The following is an 11,605-nucleotide window of genomic DNA, read 5'->3' as shown; positions in this document are numbered from 1 at the left end:
CCAAAGGTCACTATTTACCATTTCAGAAATTCCTCTTTTGATGAGCCCTGACTCTGTACACTGAACAAGGTATTCAGCAGGAAATGACAGGCACAATTTTTAATGCCAACCTTTTGAAAACCACAGGTTTTCTGTAGCACCTTAACACACTAAATTTTTATTTTTATCTGAGTGCAAACAGATTGCTCTTGGAAAGAGAAAACTGCAATCTGTCCCCTGGCATTTTCATGGCTGATAAGGCTTCATCTGAACTGCCAGAATGGTTAAGGCTTCTCTGAGGAAGTAAAAAAAAAAAAAAAAAAATCACTGTTCTGGGCGGAATGCCTGAAAATACCAGTGGAAGAAATGCAGCCTGGCTAATAGGCTGGAATTGCTATGAGATACACGTGACATTTTGGATATAAAAACACAGACTTTGTTCTTAATGAGAACCTAATCAGGTAGCTAATAAAATCGGCTTAGCATTCAGATATGCATAAATGAAAACAACTGCTCTTACATGGCACAGAGACAGGGATGATAAATCTGCAGGCACTGGATTTCACACTGCTGTGAGCAACCCTCAAAAACACCTTGTGCAGCAAAGGAGAGCTGGGGCTAGCCAGGCTGGAGGAAATAGCTCATTAGGTGATGAAGATGCTTTTAAATTCTTCATCAGAACAAGCATCCCCAGCAACCATGGAGACTCTTGATACTAATCACTACACATTCACCTTTTGTCTCAAGCCTCAGTGTGTGCCTTATTCTTTCTGCTGCTCTCATTGTCAATTTACACTGGCTTTCTGTTGTTCCTCCTTTTTGTAATTCACAAAGGAGTCGAACAAATACATATCACCGTCATATTTTTCATGTTTTGAATTAGTCAAGAAATTATTTTGAATATATAAAATTCAGAAGAAAATAAATCATTGGGATTACACCTTCAGCCTCACTGCTAGCTGGACCTGGGGACAGGGAGCTGCCTCATGTCTGTCAGATACTCCATTCAACACTTCTAACAGAAGCTGCTCATATTTTTTAGTTACATGTTTGCAAGATGATAAAAATAATTCTCAAGTCCAAGCTTTTACAGAAAGAGACTGATATAAGAGGGAGCTTCACTTCCTAATTTCCTAGAGGAAACTTCCCTGAGATGACCAGAATTCTAAGGGGCCCAGGGTGAGATGAGAGGAAGCTCTGCTTGCCTTATCCCCCTGCTTCATTCTGGGAGCTGAAATGGATGCCAAAAATCCCCCCCAAAATGGTAAACCTGGCAAAAAGCTCTAAAAATTGGGGGAAAAAACCAACCGAAAAACCAACCAAAAACAACAACAAAACAAAATAAAACAAAAAACAAACAAAAAAACCCAAACAAAAACCCAAAACCCCAAAAAACAAAACAAAAAATTCCCCAAAACAACAAAAAAAAGTGACTTAAACAAATAACTAACAAATAACCTCAAAATAGCTTCCAAAATCCTGTCAGACTTGAAACAAGAAAACTGTTTTCAAGTAGAAAAAAGAAAAGTCAATGGTCATGAGGGAAGTGATAGAAGAGAAACTTCAGCACTGGGAGGAGATTTTGCTTTTGCCAAAAGCATAATGTGTCAGACTTGCTCAGACAGGAAACAGCTTCTCTCAGTGCAGAAAACTTTGCTGTGGAGGAGAACCAGCTGAGAGGAATTAAGTCTGACCACAGACTGTGTGTTCTTTATCAGCCATGAGCACAGATCTAAGACAGTGGTGAGCAGCGGAATAGGATTAACAGTTCTGGTAAGTATTGAAGCAAAAACCTTCCACCTGATCTCTTGGGAAATACCATCTCTCAACAGCACAAACAAAAATGACACTGTCAGCCAGTTCACTCCTCCCCACACACAGCTGGGCTGTCTCTCCTCTGTGAGAGTGGCTCTGGCTGCTGCCAGGCTTTGGATTTTGAAGGGAGGAGAATAAAAAGTCTTAAACATATTTCTGTTGTCAAAAGGAAAATACTTTGCCCTTCTCACACCTGCTTTTTCTATTCACATGTCCTTACACATGGAAGACTCCAGCATGTCCACACAAGTTTTCTGGAGAATCACTGTGAAATTACTGGTAGACCCAGCAAAATATTGGCACACTTTGGTACTTCATGAAAGGCCTAAGCCCATGACCCTTTGTCAGCCAAAATTTTTCTTTGTCTGAGAAGGCTGTGGATGAGGAAGGAGCGCAGAGGAAATAAAAAGGATTGTCCTTGTGTACAGAGTTGGGATTTTAAGCTGAGGCATTTACAGTCAGTGTGGTCAAATGGGTGGTTTCTCCAAGTGCTTTTATCTTTTGCTTGGGAGTCTTTTCAGCATCTTATTTTAAAAAATGAAAAAAAAAATCAATCTTGGTGTAATAGGCCTGCATTTATCTTCCTACTGCAATTCATTTTCTCTGAGGCTGCAAGATTTAGTCTAAGGGGTTGTAAATGTAATCCAAAGTGTTCTCACACTGAAATGCTGATCTTTTTTTGGTTTTTAGCTATCTTTAATATCTACTGAAAGAGACCCACATGGGAGAGATGCTAAATTCACAAGCCAGTTTATTTGCTTGTCCCCTTGAGTAATATTTCTGCCCAGTTATCCTGAAAAATAGTTGCTGGCAGTTCTTATGTCTGTCCAGGCTGACAAACAAGATAGAAAGTAGTAGGAATAATGCAATCCTGCTCTATCAATTAATTAATAAAAAACCATATTTACTATTGACTTGAACAGTATTCATTGACTTCCGATTCTTCCCCTTATCCTTATGGATAACTTAATTAAATTTAAGGAACTTGGGAAGTGTTATTTTGACCAAGAACTTTTTATAATGATGATCATTTTTTTTTTTCTAAAAAACAATAAACACATGCTTATTTCTCTGCTCTTCCATGTGCCTAGAGCTAGGTCAAATTGCTACTATCTGCCTAAAAGGGTTTATTCTCTCCTCTTCGCAAGGTTATTAACTATCTCAAAACTGAATATAAATTTTCCACAATGCTGTCCCTGAAATTTCTTGTCTTTCAGTAGCATCACACCACATTGGTGAAGGAAAAAAAAAAAAAAAAAAGACAGAAGTCAAGTCAGAGAAACCTAAATCTCTGTTGTTCTTCTTTGGGTTGCTGCAGCTAATTGAGAAGGAGCAAATAAAATAAAAATTGCTCCAAAAACCTTTTTTTTTGTTGCACATAAACCACATTCAAGAAAAAGCATCATTATATTTGGAGCAGAATGGACTAAGCACCAGAGGATTTCTCATGAAAAAGTGCTATGGTAGAGCCATCCCTCCTCTGAGCAGACCAAGGTGAACTCCACACCTACAGGGAGCAGAGGTCCATGGGTTTTTTCTTGCTGACACTTTTTACTTCTCTCCCCATTACTAAGAAATATCTGAATTAAATATTTCTGGTTTGGTTTCCCCTTCACGTCTTTTGGTCTCTTTTAGATCTCCCTTCCCATCCCTGCAAATGACAGCTCCATCATGGTCCTCTCTGTGCTCTGCAGCAGCTTCCAGAAATCCCAGAGCCCTTTTACAGAGATCTGGGTCTGTCTTGGCTATTGTTGAAAATCCCTCATAATACCAAGAAAAACAGAAAAGAAAAAACAAATATCTAAACAAATTTTACAAAGAACCATAAACAAATAAAAATAAATCAAACACACACTCCTGACAATGAGCAAGTGGAAGAGATGCCAACAGACAAATTTGTGACAGAGGCTCCTTTCCTCTCTCTCAAATCTCTGATTGCACCATTTGGCCTTAACACAGGAAAAGTAGCATTTACTCAAAAATATTCAACATTCTAAAAAAATTGTGCTCCCACAGGAATGGGTCTCTGTGGCTACAGTGCCTGACCCATCTTCCCAGAGCTGTCACTTAGCTTTCTGTTTGGGTCACTCTGGCAAACCTGTCCCTGTTTGCTATGCAAAATGACATTTTCAAAGTGAAAAAGAGCTAAACTCTGTGTGTGTGTGTCTGTGTGTGTGTGTGTGTGTTGGGGGGAGGGGAAATCAACCATTTTAAATTGATCAGAGGCCATTTGGTTCTGCACTTTATGTAAGATAAATAATTCATCTTCAGGAAGATCAGATGAGAAGGACTCACAAACTGGAGATAAAACTGCTGTGTAACTCCACGTGTTTCTGCTGCTACCAGCACACAACAGCACAATGCTTATGTATGACAATATCAAAGCAGATGAGCAATAGAGCCTAAAAGTTATTTATGTCTTCCTGTAAAACACACAAAAAACCTTACCCGTGAAACACAACTAGACAGAGGATGCAGTGCCTGCAGATCCTTGTAGAAATGTACACAAAAAATCTGGTGTGTCCCACGCACATGGCAAGTGGAAGAATTAACCAAGGTATGTGTTTATATCCCTTTAGAAGGCAGAGTGCTGCCTCTAAAATCTTATTAGCTGCCCTGCATGGTTTCTATGGTATCCCTGAACTACCAAGCAGGATGAATCCTCACCTGCAGCTCCAGTTTGGGCTTTACTGCCAGCGAAAGCTGCAGCAGAGACGTGGAGAGGAGCAGGGCAGAGGGACCACGGAGGGATGAGATCCTGCTTGGCCTCCCAAACCTGCCTCAGGCAAGACTCAGCTTAGGAATGAGGAAATTTTATCTGTTTGTTTGTAGGGCTTGTAATGCAAAGGACTGACAGTGAATCTTTGCTGCTGTTCCATGTCTCCCCAGAGACATTTGGCATGGACATATTAATTAATACCGATACAAATTACAAAGGCATGTGCAGTGCCCAGCCTGCAGGAGAGCAGGAGCCTGGGCTGTTTGGTGGCATTTTCGGGTCTCTCCTAATGTGTTAGGGTTTGTTCCTTTTCATCCTGGTGACCCAGGAATTTGTAAAGTCAGGTGTGGCTGGAAGATCCAGCTCTCACATGGCTTCAGCTCCCTAAAATGTGACAGCAGAAGGTCAGACAGACATGAAACATTCCATTAATGCTCACTCCCAGGGAAACACAAGGCTCATCTCTTATCCAGTTCCTTCAGGCATAGGACAGAGATGTATGGAAAACCTTGTTCTCTACTTCCTCTTCGCACATTCTTCATTATACCCTTATTAAAAAAAAAAAAAAAAAAAGTGGTTTTTAGTCCAGCGAAACACTGGAAAAGCCTTTGAAATTCTTCCTTGTTGGCTTCTATACAAACTCAATTCTTTACAGCTTTTCACAATCAGTCTGTAAGGAAAGCAATGAGCATTTCAAAATTGGAACTTTTTGGTGAGCCTGTTCTACAATTTCTGGACAAATATCCTTTGCAGAGTTCAGTCACAGGGAGATTTTTTAAAAGGTCATTCTGTCTCTCCAGGCCTTTACAGAAATTGAAGTCAGGCTTTGTATCAGTGTAAACAGATTTGAATTTTCTCTACAGGATTTTTCACTCCTCAGTGGGAGGCCAGGGTGGGCACCCTGGAGTTCCTTTTCCTCAGACTTCTCAGCAAACTCCTCACTAGGATGATTTGCTGGAAGAAGCTGATCTACCAAAAGCAAAACCTGTGCTGGATTTTTTGCTCTGTCTTTTTGGAGGGAAGATTTGAGGAGATTCAGTGGTCCCTAAAACACCTCTCCTAACATTTTCTGGATAAAATACTCCTACATATTTCACTCTGATTTGTCACTGGTTTTTTCTTGCCACACTTCAACAAAAATAGAGCAATCTCATGGAATTCTTTTTCTTCTCAATCATGGTGAATTTTGAAACAGTGGGTGGTAGGACTCTTTAACCCAGAGCTCAAGCAAAATTTGGAGAATTAAGAGTTTAGTGATGCAGAATTTCTACTCTGTAGACCGTTCTCCCCCTGCCCACTGGACGAATAGGAGAGACAGAACATTTCCTCAGATTTTACCTGCCATATTAACCAGACTTCAGAGAAAACCCCCTTATCTAACAATTTTGGTGACAAGTTTCATTGCTTTGGGAACTTTACCTTAGACTAATTAATTTCCTGGGATTCATAAGACCCAAGTACTTTGCTATCTCTGTCTAATTTTATGAACAGAGAGATCAACCTCCCATTTGCAGACTGTGCTGGGCACTGCAGACTTATAACCTGTAGGTTGCTTCCTGCAATTTTCACACCTTGGTGTCAAACAATCCTGGGGGGATTAGGTCATGAAACTTTTGTGATGCCTTCAAAATTCAGTAATAGTGTTAGCTTCTGAGCCATTATTGTTGTGTTTGGAAGGTAGCGTAAAGGATAGGCATTGCCATGAAACAGACACTGTCATGAGTGACAAAGAAAAAGCTACCAAATTTGGGACTAGTGAGTGGGTTCAGGGTTTGCACTCCAGGTCAGCTTCACTGCACCTGAACATCTCTGTTGGAGAGATGTTTGGAAGAGAGTTTAGAACTACTCTCCCTTCTCATGAAATGATTACTTTTCTGATCCAAAACCAAGTACCAACATGTATCTGCTTAACTAATTACAGAAGCTGAGAAAAATATAGGGTGAGGTGTTCCCAGAAACACCTAGGATGACTGTACTTTTCAGATATTTGATAGCATAAATTCAAGTTAGAAAAAGAGGTGATAGTTTGAGATTGATGGTTCATTTTGCAAGTCTCCAAAGGAGTGAAAGGAGCATGGATTTAAAGAATGTAGTAAAAGTCGGCTGCATTTTTTATTTTCCTGCCTTAGTTTCACATCAGTACTTCAACTATTACACTACTTCAAGCTGAAAAAGATTCAGTTATGGTAGATACTGTAAAACAGTAACCAAATCTCTGATCTCATCATTAGGCATTTTCATTTCTGTTCGAGGTTTGAAAAGAGTTGTCAGGGACACAGAAAACCACCACTATGTTGTGAGGATGAGGATGGTGCACTCTTACAGAAATATCCCAGGGTTTGTAGGACACTTTTAAATCAGCATGTCCTGGTATTTTCCTCATCCTGAACCTTAGCTGCATGCCACCCCTAGAATGCAGGAAAAGGCTGTTTTTTGTACTGTTGCCAGTCAAAATCCTGGGCCACTACTGAGGAAATTACCATTTTGCATAATAATGCAAATGTTTTATATTAACCAGACTGTGTCAGGAAAAGTAATTGATAGGTACAATATGGCAAACCCTGTCTTTATGTGTCTGTCTGAACAAAAGCATGAGGACTAAATTATTTTCTTTTCCTGGAGAGACAAGAACAGGACGGATCACCTGAGACAATGATGTAATGTTTTATAGCCATTCCTTCTCCCACAAACAGAGAGTCACCTGCCTGATGATGATTTATCTAGTCGCATGAATCCATCCTGGTCTCTTTATCCACTCCATCCAGCTGGTCTCGGTGGTGGAAATTAGTTCCTCACTTCTAACTCTGCTGTAGCACAGCTGGGATGGGGTTTGTTTTATTTGGACAATGCTTTAGGAGCAGAAAGCTGTTTGTGATCACTTTGTTAAACTGGAGTTGTGCCTCCAGGGACAGTGAGAGTCCATCTGTTTGTTGGGCCCAAGTAGAGAAAACAAGTGCTTCTCTGTCTCTGCAGAAACCCAGGGAGCTCCTTAACCTGAATCCTGCTGGGTGCCCACGTGGGACATTCTGTCAAAAGTCATCCTTTTAAAAATAAGGAGATGGAAAAATGGCTGTGCAGATAACTGTGTAAGGAAAAGGACAGATGGCATCAGAATTTGAATCTTGTTAGATTCCTTCTTTTTATTCACTAGGTTTGGGCGAAAGTCTGTATTGATTCCCTTTCAGACAAGTTGTTGCATGACACTACACTCTCATTTTAAAGAGGGCGTTTAGAGAACTAAATTGTCTTTTCAGCAGCCATTTCTGTGGGAATTGCTGTGGGAAAAAAGATAGCATTCCAAGGCTGAGATCGGAGATTTTGTGGCTCCCCTTAGCAACTCCCTTTTGCATATCTAGATCTGAACTACTGTCCATCCATCTATCCATCCATGTGCTTGTTTCTTTCCCAGCTCCAGCAGAACTTCTCCCCCCAGGGGACATGTGGCACACAATGGAGTGCCCTGAAGGGTACCCATGTCCTACTGAGGGCCAGTGCTGGAGGAAAAGGCCTCTGTGTTTCTCGTCTGATCCGTGGAGTTGTACCAGTCCTGGGCCATTGGAAGCAGCTTTGATGCTGTAACTGGAGACTGAAGTATTAAAGGCTTCTAAAATTCAAATTCTGGATCTGGTAACTCTCTTGGTGGGTCTTCAGTTGGCTTTGCTGTGGTGTCCTACATGTTTTGCCCTCTCAGGGGCTGCATGCTGCCCTGGCAGGAATGGAATTTTAATGGAGCAGGGAAAAACACAACATACCCTTTGATTTACCTGCTTTTGTTCTGTGTCTTTACTAATGTCTATGCCCTCCTGCCAACTGACAGACTTTCTGAATTGCCTTCCTACTGATGATGTTAACAGCTTCATCTCTCACACAATATTCACTGTCTTGTAAGGAAAAGCTGCCAGAATTCTTTGCTTCCTCATTTAGCACTGACTCATTCCAGCTCCACAACCACTCACTCAGGCTTCTTTGTACCTCATGTCACCTCACTGAAATTCTGCTGCATGTCCTACTTTCTCAGGAGACATAAAGCCCCTGCACTTTTTCCTGCTTTTCCAAAGATCAATTATCTCCTGTTCCTTTTATCTCTCTCACAACCATATGCTTTATTCCCCTCTTTGCTGCGTGAGCCATTCCAGAGCTGAGTGTGAAGAACTGCAAACAGTCTTCCAAATCTCCAGCTGAAGCAAGGCCAGTTTCCAAATCTCATGGCTGATAAATGTGAATGTGCATCTCGGGATGCTGTTGTTTTTATTTGAGCAGATGTTAAACATTGTGCCAGAGATCTCACACTTTATCCACCACTACCCCTCATTCCTACCTGAAATTTAACAGCATATGGAAACAGTTTTGGGTATGTAATATGGCTCAGTAAAAGGAAGCATTAAAAAACTAGGAGTACTAGTGATATTTCCATTTGGTTTAAAAAACGAAGAGAGAGCCATCCCAAACTTTCTATTTAGATAAGACCATGCACAGTACCAGGCACTTCTTTCACTCAGGACATATCACCCTGAAGTGACTGAGAAATAATTCCTTCATGGAGTTTAAAAAACTTTTCTCCAAGGTTTGTATACAAAAGTACAGTAATTCCACGACCACAAGGCACACCCTTTTGACTAAAATTTTGGTCCAAACACAGAAGTGCGCCTTATAGTCCGGTGTGCCTTATATAATGTACAAAGTTGTGAAATTTGCCAACCTGGAAGTGCGAACTGTGAGCTGAGCCGCGAGAGGGGGCGGCACCATGGGAGCGCTGAGTCGCGAGGGGGGGCGGGAGTGGGTGGCCACGGCCGGCAGGAGCAGCGTGAGGAGAGAGGGAGCGGGCAGCCCCGGGCTGCCTCAAGCTGCAGGCAGCCCCGATCCGTCCTGAGCCGTGGGCAGCCCTGAGCTACCCTGAACCACAGCATCCCCGAGGTGTGAGCTGTGGCCGCCCCAAGCCACTGCAGCCCCAAGCCACCCCGAACCGTAGCAGCCGCGAGCCGTGGCCACAGTGAGCCCCACCTTGCCAGCCGGGGGCGGGTGGGAGTGGCGGGGCCCCCTCATGGGGAGGACGCTTGGGGCTGCATTTAAAGGCTACACCAATCTGTGAAAAATGTTTGCAAATTGAACACCTGCCAGTAAACTCCACGATCGTGGGATTCTGTTACTATTTTGTTACTTTGTTGCACTCAGCACGGATCTTCACTGCAAAAAAAAAGTGCACCTTATAGTCCGGTGTACCTTATATAATGTACAAAGTTGCGAAATTTGATGACTCCCGGAAGTGCGCCTTATAGTCATGAAATTACTGTATATAAAGGTTACATGCCCTTCTTCTCAACCAGTAGATGCTTGAATTTTATTGCAAAGATTTCAAAATGTGAAATGTATGAATATAAGCATATGCCAGCTTTAGTCAGACTGTGTTGGGTAAAAAGTTGTAGTGCAGTGAGGGACATGGTCATTGACAAATCCCAAATATTAGCTGAGAGCATCTGAAACCACAGACTTCTTGGGAATAATAGTGTAGAAACCGTTAATTGTAAACTGACACACACTGGGAGACTGTTCTGCTACATAAGAGCCTCAGATTCTGCATTGAGAAACTGGTTGTCTCAGGACAGCATTCGAATAATTGGCTGGTAGTCTTTCATTTGGATGGATGGGATGGTATTTAAACAGCACAAATTTGGAAGAAACTGAAATACTGCAGACACACATTTAAAGCTATTTATATTATTTATATTTATATTTATATTTATATTTATATTTATATTTATATTTATATTTATATTTATATTTATATTTATATTTATATTTATAATGCTTTCCTTCAGGACAAATACTTTTATTCCTGGTTTTATTTCTATCTCTAGTTTAAAAATCTGCTATGAAAGAAGAGCAAGTTGAAAACAAAGCCTAACAATTTCATCTCCCAAATAAAATGCGGAACATTTAGAGCAGGATTGCCTGTTTACACACGACTTCACTACATGGGAATACAAGGGATCACACCTCTCTGGAACACCCTAAAGCGCAGCTTCTTAGATGCTCCCCCATCATTTAAACACACAGCAAGGAGACGTGTAATAGGGAATTAATGTTCTATGGAGCACAGATGTGTGGTACTGTGATTCCAAAGGAGAAAATTAAAGGTAGCTGAGACTGGCCTTGGCCCAATTTAGGCCTTCAGAGATGTAGGCTGCAATCCATAAAGTGGTGACTCTCATTTTGGAGTGATGACAGAGCTCCTTCTAATGATGTTAGTGGGTGATTTTTGGTAGTACTGAATATGACATACAAATGCAATTACCATGTGCTGGCTAACTCTAAGGCTGTGAGTGCAAGTCATCACAGTTTATAAAGGGAAACAATTCCTGCAGTTCTAATTTCAGTGTGTGAGATACACAACATTAATTTCCTTAACATTTTGAACTATGTCTTAGTATATGTTTTCTAATTTAAAACTTCTTAAAAAAGAGTGGAGAAGGGGGAGAAAGATACAAAAGAAGATAATTCAATACTTTCAGCACCTCGTCCTGAAACAAATATAATAAAACTGCACCAGTAAAATTGCACTGATACACACCAGGAACACAGGAAGGTCAAACAGCATTTGCGTTTTGAATGAAACAGTTTTAGACCTGACCTTGATATTTCACTTCTTTTAGCAGGATTTAAATGTTTGATGAAAAAATCTGACAATCTCACTGAAAACGTGTCCCAAATCAAACATATTGTCTAATAGTGTCTGACTATTAACCATCTTTTTATGATTAATTTATTAAATAGCTTTGTTCTTCTTGATGTGCATCATCTCTTTTAAGGAGAGTAAACTCTGGGGACTAGTTCTGTGCTGTGCAGAAGCCAGAAACTGGAAACAGAAAAGACACTTGAAATTGTAAAAAAATTAAAATGAGCTCATCTCCATAAGTAGCAATAAAATGTATCACTTATGATAAACCCCTAAAATACCATAAAACCTGAAAGAGATGCATGTGTGCATCTCTGTAGATATTTATGCATTACTGAGAACTGCGCAGATCCACCTCTGCATGTGTATAGGCATACATATAGGCATTTTATAAAATAAATAGACACAATAAAGAAAAG

Source organism: Catharus ustulatus (assembly GCF_009819885.2).
Source record: "Catharus ustulatus isolate bCatUst1 chromosome Z unlocalized genomic scaffold, bCatUst1.pri.v2 scaffold_29_arrow_ctg1, whole genome shotgun sequence".
Classification (NCBI taxonomy): Eukaryota; Metazoa; Chordata; class Aves; order Passeriformes; family Turdidae; genus Catharus; species Catharus ustulatus.
The sequence above is the reverse complement of the archived record's forward strand: the minus strand, read 5'-3'. Positions refer to the sequence as shown.